This window comes from Crocodylus siamensis, chromosome 1 (assembly GCF_052110815.1).
Source record: "Crocodylus siamensis isolate JL-2025a chromosome 1, ASM5211081v1, whole genome shotgun sequence".
Classification (NCBI taxonomy): Eukaryota; Metazoa; Chordata; order Crocodylia; family Crocodylidae; genus Crocodylus; species Crocodylus siamensis.
In genome coordinates this window covers 424466166-424485402 of record NC_143395.1, presented here as the reverse complement: position 1 = coordinate 424485402, position 19237 = coordinate 424466166, and the positions used below count along the sequence as shown (strand labels likewise).

General features: G+C 50.6%; 1 protein-coding gene across 1 annotated transcript in view; it reads left to right on the top strand.

Annotated features, from left to right (window-relative positions):
• OTOF (otoferlin) overlaps positions 1 to 19237 on the top strand; it is a 150492-nt gene that overhangs the window by 42186 nt on the left and 89069 nt on the right. The gene's annotated exons all lie outside the window — the stretch shown is intronic.

Genomic DNA, 19237 nt, shown 5'->3' with positions numbered 1-19237 from the left:
CAAAGCTCTGTTGGCCTGTGAGTTTTGATTTGCTGCTTCCAGATGTATAATACACAGCATAGCATAGATTCATAGACAAGGAGGGCTGGAAGGGAGCTCAGGGGGTCACATCTCGTCCAACCCCTGCTCCAAGCGGGACCAGCCCCAACTACATCATCCCAGCCAAGGCTTTGTCTACCCGGGGCTTCAAAACCGTCAAGGATGGCGAGTGCACCACCTCTCTGGGGAGCCTGGTCCAGCACTTTACTGCCCTCCTAGTGAGAAACTTCTTCCTAATCTCCAACCTCAACTTCCCTTGCTGCAACTTGAGCCCATTGCTCCTTGTCCTGTCACCTGCCCCCACTGAGACCAGCCCGGCTCCATCCTCGTTGCAGCCCCCCTGCAGGGAGGTGACAGCGGCTATTCAATCCCCCTCGGTCTCCTCTTCTCCAGACTCAATCAGCCCAGTTCCCCCAGCCTCTCCTCGCCAGTCCTGTCCCCCAGCCCCACAACTATTTTCACTGCCCTCCACTGGGCTCTCTCCAATGTGTCCACATCCTTTCTGTTGTGGGGGCCACAGCTGGACACAGGACTGGTGGCCTCATCAGTGACAAATGGAGAAGAATCACGTACCTCGATCTGCTGGCAATGCTTCTCCCAATGCAGCCCCGGATGCCATTACCCTTCTTGGCACCGAAGGCACACTGGTGGCTCCTGTCCAGGTCATTGTCCCCCTGCCCCCCAGGTCCTTTCTGCAGAGCTGCTGCCCAGCCTGTCCCCCCCAGCCTGCACCAGTGCACCAGTGCAGGGGACTGCTCCTTCCTGCGCGCAGGACTTTGCACTTGTCCTTGTTGAACCTCCGGACATTTCTTTTGGTCTAATGCTACAATGTGTCGAGGTCACTCTGAATCCTAGCCCTACCCCCAAATAACCTCTACATTTCCATGCACTTGTTTTGAAGCCATGTTTTTGGTTAGAAAATTGAAAATATTGAAAAAAAATGGTCATCTCCCCTCTAATGAAATTGGACCCCATTTCAGCATTTCTGTTGTCTAAAGGAAAGTTGGGTTTTTTTGTTTTTTGTTTTTTAATTTTACAAAGAAAGCTGATAAATGTTAGCTTCTGGTCAACCCAAAAGCATTTTTTGTAGTGCTTTAGCTATACTCCACAGCTCTGGGTGGCGTAGCAGATGAGGTCTTGCCGCATCTCAATCCCATGCCTTTGTCTTGTAATTCGGTTCCGTTGTATTTGGCTCAGACACCGAGAGCGAAGGGGGAAAAAAAAGATTTAAAACCCTAATTCAGGGCAGACAGGTCACCTGGAGAGAATCTTCTCCCTGTCTCTACAGCCAGGATGGACTACGAGCCATCCTAGTATGGTTAATGTATCGTCTCGTGCTGGGTCTCTTGGGCCGTGGGGATAACGGCATTACTTCTCAGCTTTGCAGAGATCTCTCCTTTGGTTTCCTGCTAGCCGGTGAACCACAGGAGATGGGAAACTGTGGCTATCCTGCATGGGCAGCCCCTTGGCACAAGTGGGCTCTGCTTTGTGCCAGGCTTTAAAAGGCCTTTGGCTTAAGTTACTTTATGCACCACATCGCTGTCAGCAGACCTGGCTCCTGCCCCAGGGAGAGTGGCCTCCCTCTTCTTGCTCCAGATTTAGTCTGTTACGGCGGCGCGGTGCCCCGCAGCAGTCTTGTCGGTTGGGTACTCTCCTCTTCCATGCCAAACGGTCTAGCCACAGTTGTCCTTGCAGTGGGACAGCCCTCCTCTGCCTTCCCAAAATGCCGAAACCCTTGCTCTGAGCGGGGTGACACCCCCTTTTTTTTATTAGTGAATGGGATTTTGTCTTCTCCGTGGGCAGCTCTGCTTTGCAGCAAGGGAATGCCCTCCCAACAGCTACCCTTGGCAGCTTGTGAGTCTGTGAGATGATGGGTAAGTGGTGGGGATGGCACAGAAATCATAGAGATCATAGAGAAGTGGGGCTGGAAGGGACCTCCATAGGTCCCATCTAGTCCAACCCCTGCCTGAGGCAGGCTCAGCCCTGTCTGTCCAAACCAGCCCAGACAAATCCATAATTACAGAAATTATAGAAATCATTGCAATCCTAGAGCCTTGGGAGGTCCCTACAAGCTGGGGTGGGGTGGGGCGGGATGACAGGAAGCTCTGGTTGTGGCAGCCAATGCTGAGGGTAGTCTGGATGTCATGTCTGGGGCTGCATCTCATTCCTGACTCCTCCTTCTTGGGTGTGTCTACACATGCATATACACTGGCTTAAATTTACCGTGCAGTAAGTTACTACACAGTAAACAGGAAAAGTCCTGCATCCACACATGCAGACATGAAAGCATATTAATGCTGTGTGTGGTCTGATGTGGGACTAAAGTCAGTCTACACACACACCATTACTGCTCAGTAAGGCGTCTACATGTACGTTATTGCTCAGTAACTAATTGGGTGTAAATCTGATACCTACATGAAGCAGGTATCAAATTTACACTTAATTCAGCACAAGTTGCCATATTTACTATGCAGTATGGGTGGGCATGCATAGACGTGAGCCCATCCTGTGCACTAATTTCAATTACTGCGCAGTAAATGCACACGTGTAGATGTGCCCCTGTGTACAGCATCCCCTTTATTTAAGGTTTCCTAGCAGTGTGAAAGGTCAGTTATTAATACCAAGGAGTCTCTCAGCTACCACGTAACATGGGAGACTCCCGGGGCAAGGAGGGGCAGCATTTCCCTGTAGAGCCAGCAATATAGGATTACTGTCTGGCTCCCCAGAGGTATCAGTGCAGCACGTACATGAGTGATACCATCCAAGGCAGATACGCAGGGCTGTGGACAGACGTGCTGCCTGTCCAGACATTCAGTCTCTGGAGAGATATTCCCCCAGAAGCCACTTTACTTGTGTTGTTTCCAAGTTGTTATTCTCCCCAATTGGCTACTTTTACTCTGGGATAAAACATGAATGTCTGTACACTCACAGTGCCTCCTGGGAGAGCAGGGACTCTCCCTGGAGAAACCAAACTTCTGTACATAGCCACAGCCACCAACTGGGCTTTGAAAGGGGAGGAGGACTTGTCTCTCAGGACCGCGTATCACTTATAACTTCTCCCCAGTCCTATACCAATGTAAGGGAGCTAAATGGCTGTAAATTGGGATTAAAATTACAGCAATTCAGCTTGCTCCTACCATCATAGGAGTATGCGGGTATAATAGGTACATCCAGGTTGTGTCTACACAAGCATTTGCGATGACTTAAAGTTAGTTACTGTGCAATAAGGCGCCTACATGTGCGTTACTGTGCAGTAACTAACTGAGCATAAATTTGATACCTGCATCATTCAGGTATCAAATTTATACCCAAGTCGGCATAATTAGCCATATTGACCGCGCAGTATGGGCATGCACGTGTAGATGTGCGCCCGTACGGAGGAATAATTTCCATTACTGAGCAGTAAATGTGCGCTTGTAGACACGCCCAGTCATGCCAGTCACCCTGCAGTCTGAGGGGAAAGCCCAGTCTCCAGGTCATCGTCGTCTTGCAGCTGCTCTGGCTGGCTGTAGACACCTCTTATCTTTCTCCCTATGTCTAGGTCTTCAAAGCCAGGACCATCTCAGGACAAATAATTGTTGATAACATTGGCTCAGGCCTTTGCAATGGGTGGGCACTAAGATGTTCTCAGTTAACAGGGAAAAATAATCCTGGTTATTTTTTTGTTGGACGAAAGGGAGTGAAGAGTATAGATTATTTGTAGGGGGACACTCAGGGAAGTGAATCTGAATGAACTAGCATTGTGCATTTACAATGGATAAGTTAAACCCTTGTGTTAACACTCTTAGTTAAAATTCAAATGGCCCTACCTTGATCTCATGTACTTCCAAGGCTGCTAGCTTGGGAAGGGAGTTACCTTGCACTATGCTCACTTTAATCTTGATTAAGAGTGTCCACGTGGGGTCTGAATACTGTTTGACCAACTTCTTCATGGAATGAGGGTTGGAGGGAGCTCAGGGGGTCACATCTAGTCCAACCCCTGCTCCAAGCAGGACCAGCCCCAACTCCATCATCCCAGCCAGGGCTTTGTCTGATGGAGATTCCCTAACCACTCTGCCAGGGCTTCCAGACAAACTCCTCGCAGGCTTCCTCCATCTGCCGCTTCCACATCCAGCCGGGGGGCACTGGTTTCAGCCCTCACCCCATCCATACATGGACCTAACTGGTTTTCTGGGTAAGGCATCGCTTGCATAGCTGGCCTGTCACCAGGGTACGGAGACACTGTTATCCAGTGACTGGTAGAGCAGGGCATGTTTATCTCAGGGAGGAGTTTATTTCCCCCACATATGTTTTCTGGGTTGCAGATCCGATTTGACAGATGGTTTTATCAGGGGGAACAACTACAGCTACAACAATAATAATATGCAATAATGCAAAAAGAAAATTTAGATATTTCATTTGAATACTAATGGTAACAATAATGAAAATATGTATTGGTATTATTAATTATAAAAGTATTGTATTTATACTTATTATTGATAATTACTATTGGATATATAATAATAATTATTATATGCATTATTATTATTATATGCAATGATACAGAAAGAATCATTTTGATATTTCATTTGAATAATAATGGTAATAATAATGATAGTAGCAGCAGCAGTAGTAAAATGAAAAATCAAAAGGTTTCTTTTTAGCACTTTCTGCACAAAAAAATTCACCTTTTCATTGTGAAACAGGATTTGCTATTTTGCAAATGGCCCCCAAATTTAATTGAAAAGGTTTTTACTGCCTCCCCACCCCCGAAAATGAGGCTAAATATTTAATTCTGCTTGAAACATTTTTCCCCCCTGCTTTTGTCTCACCTAGGAAATAGAAAAATGTAGCCTATTGATTTTTCTTCTTTGGGACAGCCAGGTTTCAGGTGTTTGCCCTGAAGCAGTGAAGCAGCAGATCAGCTCTGTCCGCGGCTCTGCGTCCAGGCCTGTTTCCAAACCGTTCCTCACTCGCAGCCTTTTCCCGTGATTTTTTGTTGGGCGAGTCACGGTTGACATGTAACCGCCTGGCGCAGCAGTACATGCCTGCGAGGCACTGAGTGGTGTGGGCGTCTAGAAATTAAGGCTAATTGAACCGATGCAACAGGAACCGTGGGACGCTGCAGAGACCCGTACACAGGGGAGCGAGCCCGTTCAGGGGGTATCTCTGCTCGCGACGGGCCGGCTGGAAGTGAGCAAGGAGAAAGGAGGAGATGTCTCGGATGACTTCAGGTCTCCGTGTTGGACGCAGGCGGTTAATCTGATGTTTAGATGGGGAAGGCAGAGGCAGAGAAGCACGTGCTGGCGCCTGCTCTCTGCTTTCTTTGTGGTGTGTGGAGGCAGTTGGGAAGAAAAAGCGTATGCTCCATTCGGTGATGCTGCGGCCATCCACGGCCTGGCCCAGCTTGAAGACTCGGCGGACGAGGGGCAAGGCATGGACAGCCAAGAGGTGGAGAGGGGAGGGTGGTGGAGAGGGACAGTTTAGTCTGATTTAAAGAGCCCAGTGGTTGGCGGTGGTACTTTGAAAAGCATCGTTTCACTGCATTGCTAAATTAGCTTTGGGCATGGGAGGGAAGAGCACGGCTTCTGCCTCAGACCTGCCTGGACTTGCAGTGCTGGAGGCCACGAGGGAGACAGGGACGGGGAAACCCTGCTCGGACCCTGCTCCCTTTCCCTTTCAGCCTGTTTTTTGCTGCTGGGGGATGCAGGATGCTGGGCAAGATGGACCTATGGTTTGACTCAGCACTTGGCAGTTCTTATGCGAGCATTTGGGAGCAAAGATGGATTCAAATTTGGAGAATACATGGGATACAACCAAGCCCCCACAGACCCAGAGGAGGCCTGATCTGATGCTCCTTGCCTGTTTTGCTGCTTCTTAAGGAAAAATGAAGTAAAAAAGAAAATGGCATTTCCGTTTGTCCAGAGAGAAAGATGCAAGACCACCGAAACACATGGCAACTTAATATTTCCAGGCCAGCTTTAACATGGGCACTGCCCAGGTTCCCGTTGACAGAGTTTGGCTGGATTTGCAACCCATTGTTTTCATGGGAACATCACCTTTCTTTCCACCTAGGTAGGATGCTTCTTGCCCCCTCCTCCTTCCCCACCTTGTAGAGTTTGGCTGCACTGAAAAATATTTTTAAAAATACCCAACTTTTTCCTCGTTCATTCTAATTGAGCAAAATCGCCCCCTTGCAGGGGATGACGTTTTTCTTATAGCACCAGCTTCTGGGATCTTAGGATGGAGAACCCCACTGGATATTAAGAGGGAAAAAAAAGTTTCTAACACTTGTGATTGTGTCTTCGGAGCGTGTTGGGGATAACTTGGTGCTACAGGCAGTGGAGAAGCCAACCAGGAGGGTGGGAGGAAGCTCTTCTTGTCTTGCTGCTCACGAACAGGGAAGAATTGGTTGAGGATGTGATGGTGGAGGGTTACTTGGGTGACAATGACCTTGAAATCATAGAAAATGAGGGGTTGAAGGGACCTCAGGAGGTCACATCTTGTCCAACCCCCTGCTCAAAGCAGGACCAGCCCCAACTAGATCAATGATAGGGGCCAAATCCTAAGGGAAAGGAGGAAAGAAAGCAGCAAAATAAGGGCTCTGGACTTCAGAAGGGCAGACTTTGAGAAACGTAGGACAGGATCCCTTGGGAGGCACATCTGAGGAGAGCTGGCTGCACTTTAAGGAGGTCGCATTAAGGGCACAAGAGCAGGTTATCCTGATGTGAAGAAGGAGAGGAAGTGCAGCAGGAGACCGGTGCGCTCCTCAATGGGCACGGCTACACGTGCCAATTTAAAGTGCTTCAGCCCGATTTAAAGTGCTTTAAGGGTGCATGTCTATACATGCGCACCGTTAATGTGCCTTAAATACAGCTCTTTTTGGCTATCAAAAAGCAGCTATCAAATTTATGCCTGAATAAATAAAGCACCTTAATGCACGTGTAGATGTGCTAAGGCGCATTAACGCTATGTATGTTGACTGACTCAGGACTAACTTTAGTCCCAAGTTGGTCTGCACACTGTGTTGATGCACCTTAGAGCGTGTAGATGCACGCCTAAATAGCCTTAATGTGCATTAGGCGAATGCGCGTTAAGCTGAGGTGCTTGTAAAAGCACATATAGACTTGCCCAGTGAGTTGAAACCCAAAAAGGCTTCCTGCAGAAGGTGGAAACTGGGCCATGCTGTTGGCAAAGAGGATAAGAGTAGCTCATGGGCGTGTGAAAGTGGAAGTCAAGAAAGGCCAAGGCACGAGTCGAGATGCTGCTGGCAAGAGACATAAAAGGGTTTCTGCAAGGGTGTCAGAAATAGGGAGACCGAGGAAAGTGCAAGTCTTTTACTGAACATGGAAGCGATTTAATCAGAGACGGCTGAAGACTTAATGCATTTTCACATCAGTCTTCACAAATAAGGTCAGCTATCAGATGACGGCTGCAGTTGGCAGCAAGGACAGGGGAGGAGATAACGTGCCCAGAGTAGGGGAAGAGCAGGGTGGAGATTACTTAGAGAAGCTGGCTGTTTTCAAGTCAGCAGGGCCACACAAGAGTCATCTTCGAGTCCTCAAGGAACTGGCTGAGGTAATTGGCTTTTATCTTTGAGAACTCGTGGAGGTCGGGTGAGGTCCTGGATGCACGGGCAAGGGAAAATGTAGCGCCCATTTTTAAGAAAGGGAAGAAAGAGGATCTGGGGAATTACAGCCTCCAGACCCAGAAAGAGCGTGTAATCAAGGCATCTGTTTCTAAGGTGGAGACCAGGGGGATCAGGAACAGCCAGCATGGATTTGTCAAGAGCAGGCCATGCTTGACCAACTTAATTTCCTTCTGGGACAAGGTGACGGGCTCTGTGGAGGGGGGAAGAGCAGATGTGATGTACCTAGACTTTAGCAAGGCTTTTGGCAGCGTCTTCCAAGATGGTCTCACGAGCAAGCTAAAGAAATATGGTCTGCACAAAGTACTGTAAAGTGGCTACACAACTGGCTGTGTCACTGTGCTCAACAAGTGGACATCAGTGGCTTGGTGTCTGTAACGGGGAGGAGGTACCGAGTGAGTTCCCCAGGGGCCTGGCCTGGGTCTGGCATCGGTCAACATCTCCATTCAGGATTTGGAGGATGGGATTGAGCGCACACTTTGAAATATGCAGCTGCCTTCCAGTTGGGTGGAGCCGCAGATGCTTTGGAGGGTAGGACTAGGAGCCAGCATGATCTTGGTAGACCGGATAAATGATCTGCAAATGACCAAGTGCAATTTAGTAAGGACAAGTGCCAAGTCCTGCACTTAAGACAGAATAATTGCATGCACAGATACAGGCTGGGGGGGTGACCAGCTGAGCTGCAGCCCTGCAGAGAAGGACTTGGGGGTTATGGTGGACCAGGAGCTGAATATGAGCCAAGAGCGTGCTCTTGCTGCAAAAAAAAAGAAGGGGAAGAAAAAGCGCCAGCAGCCTCCTGGGTTGCATTAACAGGAATATCACTTGCAAATCAAGGGCAGTGATTCTTCCAGCGTTTTCAGCACTGGGAAGGCCTCGCCTGTGTCCAGTTTTGGCCCCCACCCTTCAAAAAAGAGATACACAGATTGAGGAGTGCAATAGAAAAGATTAGAGGTCTATCTAGGAAACATGTTGTATGAGGAAAGGCTGCAAGCATCAGGGTTGTTAGTCTGAGGCTAAGCAGGGATTTGATACCAGTCTGAAAATACCTGAAGGGCGATTATAGAGAGGACGGTGATAGACCAGGGGTGTTCGTTCAAGCCCCGTGGAGCTGCGTCATCCGGTGGACCCCCAAAATGCGGTGGGGGGCAGCAGTGGCAACATTGATCGCTGCTCCCCTGCTGCTAGGTTTCCAGACCTGCGGCAGCATGGTGGGCTGGATCGAGTGGCCACGCATGCTAGATCGGGGGTGTGGGGTCGGGATGATGGGGGACCCAATGCGCTAGGCCAAATCCATGCATGTAGGACCCAACCCTTCCAGCCCCTAATGTCTATGACATCTCTGGACCAGCCCTGAGCCACTCATCCGGGCCACAGGGCCAGAAGGTTGAAGGCCACTCTGATCGACTAGTCTGCATCAGGAAATTAAACTAGTAGTTGTAGGTTTAAAACAAACACCAGGCAGCTTTTTTCCACCCGCCGTGTCATTAAAGTGTAGGGTTCGTTGCCATGAGATTTGGGGGAAGCTGAGGGTTTGGCCAGATCCACCGAGGGACCGGACACGTGCTTGGAGGTCACTACTGAGCAGGGAGCGAGGGGCACGGCCTCCGCATCAGACCAGAAGTCAGGGTGATCAGCATCACGTTTGTATAGTCAGCTGTGTCTCGGGTCTCCAGTTTACACCCAGTTTGAAGTTGTAGGTCAGGGTCTTGGGAGAAATGTCCTGTCTGCAAGAGCAGCAGGAGAGTGGGATGAGCTGCCCCGGGCTTTCCTCGCAGGAAGTTTTCCAGCTGAGGTTGGGGGCTGGACAGGCCTCTGTCCGGGATAGTTTAACAGAGACTCCTGTATCCGTGCAGGGCCCCAGACTCATTGACACCTGAGGTCCCTTGTGTTGTGGGTGGCTGGGTGGTCTGAGCCTCGGACACCCGTGCTTTGGCTTCATCCCTGATTTGCTGCGTGTGTATGACTCTTAAAGACATGGCAGAGTGGGTATCATTAGAGAGCCATTAATCATGGCTGGTTGGCTTCTCTGACCGGCTGGAAGAGGGGAAACATGCAGGGTTTGTGTGTTGGACGTGTGAGACAATAACTGCAATAGTTGGAAAAATTCTTCTTTGCAAGCTTGCTATGCAAGCTTCCTTTAGACGTTGCAACCTTACTATGCAAGCTTTCTTCAGACTTCACAAGCTATCCTTGCAAGCTTTCTTCAGACTTCGCAAGCTCTCCTTGCAAGGTTTCTTTAGACTTTGCAAGCTTTCCTTGCAAGCTTTTATTAGATCAGCTAAACTAGCTGGAAAAAAAATCTTCAATATCTTGTATTAGACCAACCCAAATAGTTGGAAAAATTCTTCTTTGCAAGCTTTTGGGTACAAACACCTTTCATCAGGCTGAGGAAGTGTCAGATGCTTCCTCAAGCTAACCAAGGGTATTTGTACCCGAAAGCTTGCAAAGAAGAATTTTTCCAACTATTTGAGTTGGTCTAATAAAAGATAATGGATTTACCCAAAGAAACTTGCCTGCCCATGTCCTTAGACCAACAGGACTATACCCCTGATAGACTAGTTTATACCATAGTTATAACAAGAGAAATCCATCAGGCGCTAATGATTGCATAAGCAAACCAATCACTTGCCACTGCACAGCTCTCCATGCCCCTGGTCTGTGGCGTGGGTACCAATTAGTTGTTTCCTTATTGCTAAACCTCCTTCTTTTGCTGAGAGAGGGCACTTGGCTTGTTGTCCTCCAGGTGTCATCTGCAAGCTCCCAGCTCTCTGTGGTTGTGGCAGCCCAGCCCAGCCTGATGCTAGAAGGGAGAGGGAAGGGGACAACCTGGTTGGAAGAGGAGACATCATTCCCCTAAGGAGAAGGAGGCGTGGAGGGGGAGGAAGTCCTGCTAGAAGCTGAGTTTGGGTGTTACTGAGTTCGGGCAGCATGGGGCACAGGGCACCTCGTCGGTCCACCACCTTCCCATGTTACATTTCTACACCCATGTAAAGTGCAGGTGGATAGGGACAGACAGATGTGCAGCCAGCCCAAGGTAACACCCCCCAGTGGTGGCTATGACATCCCAATGGGTGGTGGGAACAGGTAAGACCCTTTTTGCCTTTAGCGGATGGCTACCTTGGGATGCTCCTTGTTCATCGTCTGCCCCCACTGAGGCCAGCCCAGCTCCGTCCTCTTTGCAGCCCCTGGCGGGGAGGTGACGGCTGCTGTCAAATCCCCACCCCGCCTCCCTCCCAGTCTTCTCTTCTGCAGGCTAAATGCAGCATCTCATCCTGCAGAGCTCTCCCATGTCCTCTATAATTCCTCCTGACCTCTAATCACTTCTTTTTCTGGAGCCTAAATTAGAAGGAAGGGCTAATTTGGACCTCTAATTAGCGTACCTGGATAAGTTGCCATCCGAGCTCTCTTAATTAATACTTACCAAGCTATTTACTCAGTAACTGCTCCCTTACATCCTCCCGGCTCTGAAAATGGATGATGCATTTGCAAATGCTTACTATTACTATTATTATCATCTTCCTCATTTTTGCTGTTGCTATTATTATTATTTTAAATGCCTGGAATACAGTGCGTGTTCCCAGCAAAATGTAAGGCACAAAGGCTGCTGTCTCTCCCTACCTGTGGGAGATAAAAAACTGTTGCAGGAAATGTTGTCAGGGACTTGTTACAGGTACTCCGTTGCATTCGAGAGTTTTCTCATTCTCCAGGAGACAAGGTGAGCAATGCTTGTGGTTACTGCCCAGCCATCCATCACGGTTGTAAGATCCCGGCTCTCCCCCACTGACCACAAGCCCAGATACCCTTAGAGGAAGACTTTGCTAGGCTTCAGATCCACTTCCAAGCACCCGTTGTAGGACAGAGGGGCTGTCTGGGCCCTCAAGGGGGATGCTCATAGGAGCCAGGAGCTTGTTGGGGGCAGACCAGCACTTTGCAGTATCTGGCTGAGTTGCAGTGGGTTGCAACTGGGGTTCAGGACTAAATCTGGGGGGTTCTTAGCTGCCATGGGACAGGGCTTGAGTTCAGATCTGCTGGGAACAGAGACTTAAGTTGTCTCAGAGGCAGAGATGGAAAACGGGGTTTCCTGGGTATGGATCTGATCCCGAGGTGAACCTGCTGTGGTTGAGGACCCCTGTGTGGACCTTCTCGCCGGTTCAGTCTGTCATTTGAAGGGTGCCTATACGATCTTCCCTTGGAGACAGGATGAAGCGTCCAGCCTCCACCCTCATCGGCCCCTCTTTTCGGACTTAAATTTGGGACTTTTAACCCACCTTGTACTGAATGTTTAAGGCGGCAGCAGCAGCAGCAAGGGTTGGGTGGGTGAGCGGCGCTTTATGTATTGCAATAGGTCATTGGACCTTATGGGGTAGGGGGGCTTCTCCCTGGCTACAGGCCATCCAGGGTGCAAATCTAGCATCTTGGGAGGGCTCCACGGTTCTTGTACCATGCTTCCACCTGGCAAGATCTGGGCTTCCAGGAGAGGAAGAGAGCAAAGGCCTTCAGCATCTATTGCTGGGAAGACTCTGCTCAAGCTAATGCAGTACAGTGATGCGCTGTCCTTTCGTGGCTAGTCCCTGCCTTGACGTGCAAATTGACAGCCTTTTGCTGCAAGGGCATGGTACACGGGTGTGCTTTTTTGCTCCACAGCTCATGAGCTGAAACAGGGGAGCCCTGTTTGGATGCAGCCTGGGAGGAGTGGAGGCACAAGGGTGTGCGGGAGAGAAGCGTGACAGGGGGTGACGAGCGGCAGTAGTGCCCTCAGGGCTGCACGGTGAGTCAGGAGCAGAGGGGAAGCTAAAATCCCAGCCTGGAGGAGCACAAGCCTCCAGGTTTTGTCCTTGCCCACCCCCCCAGCAAGGTAATATCAGGGGGCTGCTGACTGAGGCTGCTTCTGAAGCCAGGAGGAGGCAGGCGGCAGGCATGTGCTGGAAACGTGAGCTGCGCCTGCAGCCCCGTGAGATTGCAGGTGACCCAGAAAGAGCCTCTCCTCTGTCGGCAGAGTTGGCTGGGAGCAGGCCTGGCCTCAATGTGTTACGAAGCCCTTGGAAGTGGAGTATTGTGTAAGCGCCTGCTGAATATTTCATCCCCTTCTTGGCTTCGTCCCCCTTGGCAAGAGAAACAGGTTGAGGAGGTGGGGAGGGGAGCGGAGGGCTGGTCTACAGCCAGGCACTGATGCATCGCTCACTGCCAGGCACTGATGCATTGCTCAGTCAATAATTCACATGCTTATGGCCTGGGCTTTAGGTCTGTAATGGCCCCGGAGGGGTAGGAAGGGAGCAGCAGACACGCTGAGGTGGGGTTGGGGTCTCTGGGAGGAGGCAGCGGAGGAATGAAATGCATCCGGCTTGCATGGAGGGCAGGACTGCCTGCTCTGCGGGTATTTGAAAGATGCAGGATGGGGCCAGGAGCACCTGGGACACGATTAGCTCTGAGCCAAGCTGGTCAGGAAAGTGCCGTCTCAGGTATTTCTTTCCTTGTGCTGTGAGAAGGGCTTGAAGGGCATTTCTGTCCCTCCAGCCCCATTGGCCTGAACTGACCGGTGCATGGAGGTGTTGTTGCTTTTAACCTTTAGGGTACGGGGTAAAGCGGAGCTTGCCCTGGCTGTCTTCCGCCTGCAGCTTTATGCCAGCAAATGCTGGAAGAAGCCTAATGTGCTTTTGGGCATTGCTGGTTGTCCTCCTCCCCTATTTCTCCTCCATGTGCCAGGGGGCTTTTAAGCCTCCCCCAGAGGCGCTGGGTGCTTCTGCAGCCCGGGCTGATGCGGACTGGACTGTGCCAGTGCCCGTGCTGGGCTCAACCCTGCAGGGTCCTGGTTTTGTCCCTGCGCGTAGGGTCAGACCGATGCTGCACTGAGGTCAGGAAGGGGTTTTCCCCCCGATTACATTGGTACAAACTAGGGGGGGTTGCCTTCCTCTGTAGCAGGGGCACAAACTGTGCCTGGGATCTCTTTGCGTGTGTGTTAATCCCTTTGCAGCAGCAGGACATTGGTGCCATGCTTGCCCTGGGGCAGGGGCAGGTGTGATGCCTGGTGCCGTGTCGTGGCTCACTGTGTTGCGTAGCTCAGAGGTCGGACACTGTGTTGGTCTGGGATGATTTGCACAGGGCTGATCCTGTTAGGAAAAAAAAGACTTCCTATCTTTGGTCTACACCCACAGCCCAGACCTGGCCTCCTCTGTGTGCCAGGTGAGCTGAGCAGTGGTGCACCAGCTCCTCCCTCGCATGGTTGAGGTTTGCACATAGCTAATTTCTGGGGCTTTCCATCTCTCTGTGGGGCACTCGGGCAGGGTGCCCGGGAATCAGCACGGCTTGCCCGCTGCAAAGGGGTGGGCCTGCGGTGTCCTGCGCTATGGGATCTTCTCCAACACAGCACCCTTGGGTCTAATTTGCTGCAGGACTTCTCCAGCAGCTGCTGTCCTCGTGGGCTTGAAGGATGAGCTGAGCTGCAGAACGTGGCCGGGGGGTGATACGAAACAGCGAAGTGTCCTTATTAAGTGAAAGATGCAGCCTGAGGATGCTTTTCAGGGGAGAGGGGAGGGTGTGAGGCAGGCAGAGGTCTTCCCAGGAGGTTTGATTTGCTGCATTTGAGGTGACAGAGAGCAGAGAGGGGTAAATTTCTGCCTGCTGTTAGCCTGCCCTCCTGTTTTCACAGCCTTGCTCTGTGGCATAAGGGTGGCATAGAGTACCTCTCATGAGGGAAGCAGGTACTGGGGCTCCTGGCTTCCCCTCCCAGCTTTGTCGCGATCTCTCTAGACATGATGTATAGCCCTGCTCCGTGCCTTGGTTTCCCTGTCTGTGAAATGGGCTCAGTATGACTCTCAGGAGTGTGGTGAGGCTTGTTGCAGCCTTGAGCTGCCAATGACAGGTGCTGCCTTCTTGTAACACTCAGGCACAACATGGGTGTATTCACCCTGGATGGACTAGGAATGATTTAATTGTATGACCTAGGCCCTATACTGCTAACAGCAATTGGGGATTCTCTATTAGCTCAACTGGTAGACACCTGTGCTCCAGGCTAGAAGGATGTGAGTTCGGTCACAGAGAGAGGTGCAGTGTGAAGTCGCTGTGAAGTCCTGTGGAGGTGTATGGCGATGAGGTTGTTCATTTAGATCGATGACTTCTGCTCCATGCCCAGCCGCTGCTGACACCGCCTGGGGTGGCTGGCACCAGTAGGTGTGCTGGGAGAGAGGGCCTGGCTCTACATCCTGGGCGTGTCTACATGTGACGCTTTAAGGCACATTAAGCTAAGTTAATGTGCATTAAGGGTGCATGTCTACCCATGCATGCCCTTAATGTGTATTAAAAATGGTGAATTTAGGCTAGTTGCACCTAAATGCAGGTATCCAATTTAGGTGAAAACCAAATGCATTAAAGCACATTAATGCTGTGTGTGTGCGGACTGACTTGGGACTAACTTTAGTTAATGTGTGTTAATGCCTGCATGTGTAGACGCCTGCCTAACTTACTTAATGTGCATTACACTAATGCACATTAAATTTAGGTATGCTTAAATGCATGTGTAGATGTGCCCATGATGCTTGAACTGAACAGCTGCCTCCCTGATAGGTTCTTGCTAATGCAAAGCCTCAACTCGGAGAATGTCAACCTGCAAAGCCTGAAACACTGTGCCTGCCTCTAGCCACAGGCACCGGTGCCTGGCAGCAGGAAAGGCCAAGCGGGTTTGGGTGGAGAAGTGCTGGGCTGGGCTCACCAGGCATTGACATCTCCAGCTCCCTGATGGGTGTAGGTAGGGGTCCAGAATCAGGTGCCCGGAGACAGGCTGTTTTTTCTTGAACTATCCTAGTGCCTCAAGCCTTGTCTACAAGAGGAAAGGCAGCAGTTTTGGTTAAATCCAGTTGAAGCAGTGCAAACCCCCCCGGGGACTCTGCTCTTGTTGTATAAGAGCGCTTGAACTGGGCTTACGCTCAAGCCTGTTCTCAGCCACCTAACGACAGAGCCACATGGAGACTGAAGCAGGAGCATCCACACAGAGACTTGCCCCTGCTTCCCCACCCCTGGTTCAAACTCACCAGCTAAATGTGATGTGACTAGCATTAAGACCAAGCAAAGGAAATGCAAAGACATATTCATGTCCAGGAAGATGAGTATAGGCCAGACCCTTGCTCCCTGCTTCCAACAGCTCAGGTCCACTTCCCCAGGTTTGCAATCATAGATGTGCAGTCATTAATGACATGCATCTATCCACAACCTGATTGGATCTGTGCTAATGAAAGGGGTGGATTGTGAAGACTTTTTCCTCAGATGAATTTATGACAAAGACTTAACAGTGGTTTAATTAGGATGGCCTCAGAGGTTATCATTTAGGTTTCCACTCTTAACACTTATAGTAGTGGGTTTCAGGTGTGCTGCTCGTGTGACTGCAGTCAAACACCTAAGCCAAGTGCTGCCTTGTTTGCACCAGCAAAAACATAGAGCCCGGCCTTCCAAGCAATGCCTGGCTCCAAGGTCACCCAAAGCTCCTGTCCTGGAGGTCTCTTTGGGCATCTCTTGCTAAGAAAGCATCAATAGAAAGCATGGGCTCAAGCTGCTGAACATTTCTAGGACCCTGATATTAAAGGAGAGGTGATCAGGACATTCCCAGAACACTAATTTTAAAGGGTTTTGGTCAGAAAAGGGTTTAAAGGAGACACGTGCAAGTGCAAGATGGGGCGGGAGGGAGGTTGCTTTATAGATCAAATCAGACCTAATGGAGTCTCCATGAGTCTTTGCAATTTTCTGAGGCAAATGTCTCTGGGTTTTATGCCTGGACTGTAATGGCATCATATGCAACATAATACGCATCATATGCGATAGTCTATGACTAAAATGGCAACACAAATCTGGAACAGCTTCCCATAACCAAGTCTGTCCAGCCTACAAAACAAAGCATGGCCAGGAAGCCACGCTGCAATAACAAACTGAGCATTAAGAGCTCAACCTACAAGAGTGGGCCTCTCTTTGCTATGGGAATAATTAAAAACCCTGCCCTGTGCAGGGAATAATTAACCGCCCCCCCAGGATCCCTGACTTCAAGACAGGATTTAACAATTCCTTAAAAAAAAGCATTATATGGAGAAAGCCTCCTCCAGCCTGAAGCCCCTGTTACAGTGATGCAAGTATCTTGCCCGCCAGCATCTTTTTCACGATAAACAGCCTGCTGGAAAGATGATCCCCATCTCCGTCGTCACTGGTGCTGCATTATTCATCGCGAATGCAGCAAAATGAGCTGGACAAAGGGAAGCATTCATATTGCATGGGTGACATGGCATCCTAGACGGAGACAAGCCAGCTGGACACTGGGCTCCGTGTTCATATGGTGCAAGGCCTATGAGAGAAGGAGGTGGACATAGCCAACGGGTGAAAATTCAGGTGGGAAGGGACCTCAGGGGGTCACACCTAGTCCAACCCCCTGCTCCAAGCAGGACCAGCCCCAGCTACATCATCCCAGCCACGGCTTCAGAGGGATTATCACCTGTCCCCCAAACATGTAGCCATGTGCCACCCTTCTGGGGATGCTCGTACAACACGGAGACCCAGGGGGGTGTCACTATTGACTTGCAGAGGGACCCACATGCCTGGCTGCGATGCCACAGAGAGGCAAGAGATGGGTGAGCTGAGTTGTTGCAAAAACAGCATCCCTTTGCGGGGCAGGGCTGGGTGTGTAACCAGGAGGACAGGTGGCCAGGCTGGTCTGCTTTCCACGCCCCGCTTTGCCTCCAGCACCTGGGGTGAACAATGGGCCTCAGTTTCCCATCAGTGCAATGGGGTCAATAGCACTGCTGTAGCCCCTGGAGGTGTTGTAAGATTGTCAGGGGCTCTGCTGTGATAGCAACAGGGTCTAGGAAAGTCCCTCGGATTGAATGTGCAGGGCTGCTTGCAGCCAAAAACTGGCTATCTTTCCTCTTTGAAACACTGGTGCGATAGATCCCTACCCAGCAGTGCCCAGCGGCCCAAGGAACAGGATTTAATTGGCCGTCCCTGGCCTCCGCTAGCCGAGGGCTGCAGAATTATTTCTGCCGCGCCGTCCAGATATTGGCGGGGTTATCTGTAGCTCGGGCTTGCGGGAGGCTCTTATCAAAACCGTACGTCAAGGACAGCTGCAATGGAAGCAGACAGTCCCAGCACGTGCTTTGTGCCGGGCTGCGAGCGACGAGGTGTTTAAGGAGTGACTCAGTGCAACTAGGCAGCCTAAGGTGCAGCAAAAGGAAATGCGCTGAAATTTTGGGAGCAGCAGACATGACTTTGCTGTAGGAGGGTGTCGGGGCTCTGCCGAGGCTCGGCGCGGCTGTGACACACACTTGGATGAACATGTGTGTTTTACCTCCGGATAATGCAGTATGCCCAGCCCCGCACAGAGATGCTTGGCCTCAGGGTGGGATGGGAGTGCAGGACCCTGACGGGGGTCGGGGTTTTTTAAAGCCTTCCTCAGCATTGGGTTGGGGACGGGGCTGTGCCAATGCTCCTACTGGGACTCAACCCTGCAGGGTCGTGCCCCTCTGCTTAGCATCTGACTGATGCTGCATTTGAGGTCAGGAAGGATTTTTCCCTCCTTTGGTCATACTGGTATGGACTGGGTGGGTGGCAGGGGAAGAGGGGGTTGCCTTTTTCTGCACAGCCTTGGGATGGGATCTCTGGAGCATATATTAACCCCCTTTGCAGCAGCAGGACGTTGGCTGCCCTGGGACAGGTTTGGGAGAGATGTCTGGTGTTGCGCCAGGGGTGTCTATAGTTTCAGTAGAGTCTAGATGATGGTTTATATGTGTGTGTCAGGGCTGACGGTCACCTGATGTAGAGTTAATCGTCCAGGCTGGTTTGCACAGGGCTGACCCTGCCTCAGGCAGGGGTTGGACTACATGTGACCTCTGCGGCTCCCTCCCAGCCCCGCGGCTCCAGGGTTTCTATGAGTTTTGGGTCATCAGGGCTGGTCCTCTGCTGTCCCAGGCACCTGCAGCATGTATCCCCTGTGTGAACGGGCTGTGCTCCATCTTGAATCTGGTTTGGTTCTTATCACGTGACTCCTACTGAGAGACTGAGGACCTCTGTGCTGAGGCTCATGGCCTGACCAGAGGAAGGGTGTTTTGGGCCCAAAAACTTGTCTCTTATCACCCACGAGAGCCTAAGCAGTGCTGCGCTGTGCCATATGGTCTATGTTTCCTGTATCCCCATCTCTGACAGTGGCAGAAGCGGTTGCTTTAGAGCAGTGATTTTCACCCAGGATGCCGCAAGTTCCTTCCAAATGTGCCCGACAGTATTGGTTACTGCCAGGTGTGCAAATGCCTACCCAGGCAGACAAAACTTTTGGGATAGATAGAGGCGATATCTTTAATTAGACCAACTAAATAGTAGCCAAAAAAATTATTTCTTTGCAAGCTTTTGGGCCCAAACACCCTTCATCAGGGTTGGGCCTGAAAGCTTGCAAAGAAAAAACTTATTTTTGCTACTATTTAGTTGGTCTGATAAAAAAAAACATTGCCTCTACTCCAAAAGTTTTGTCCGCCTCTGCTTTGTAGACCAACATGGCTACAACCTATATCCCTGAAACCCCTGCCCAGAGATTCCCAATTGGAAATGGCGGTG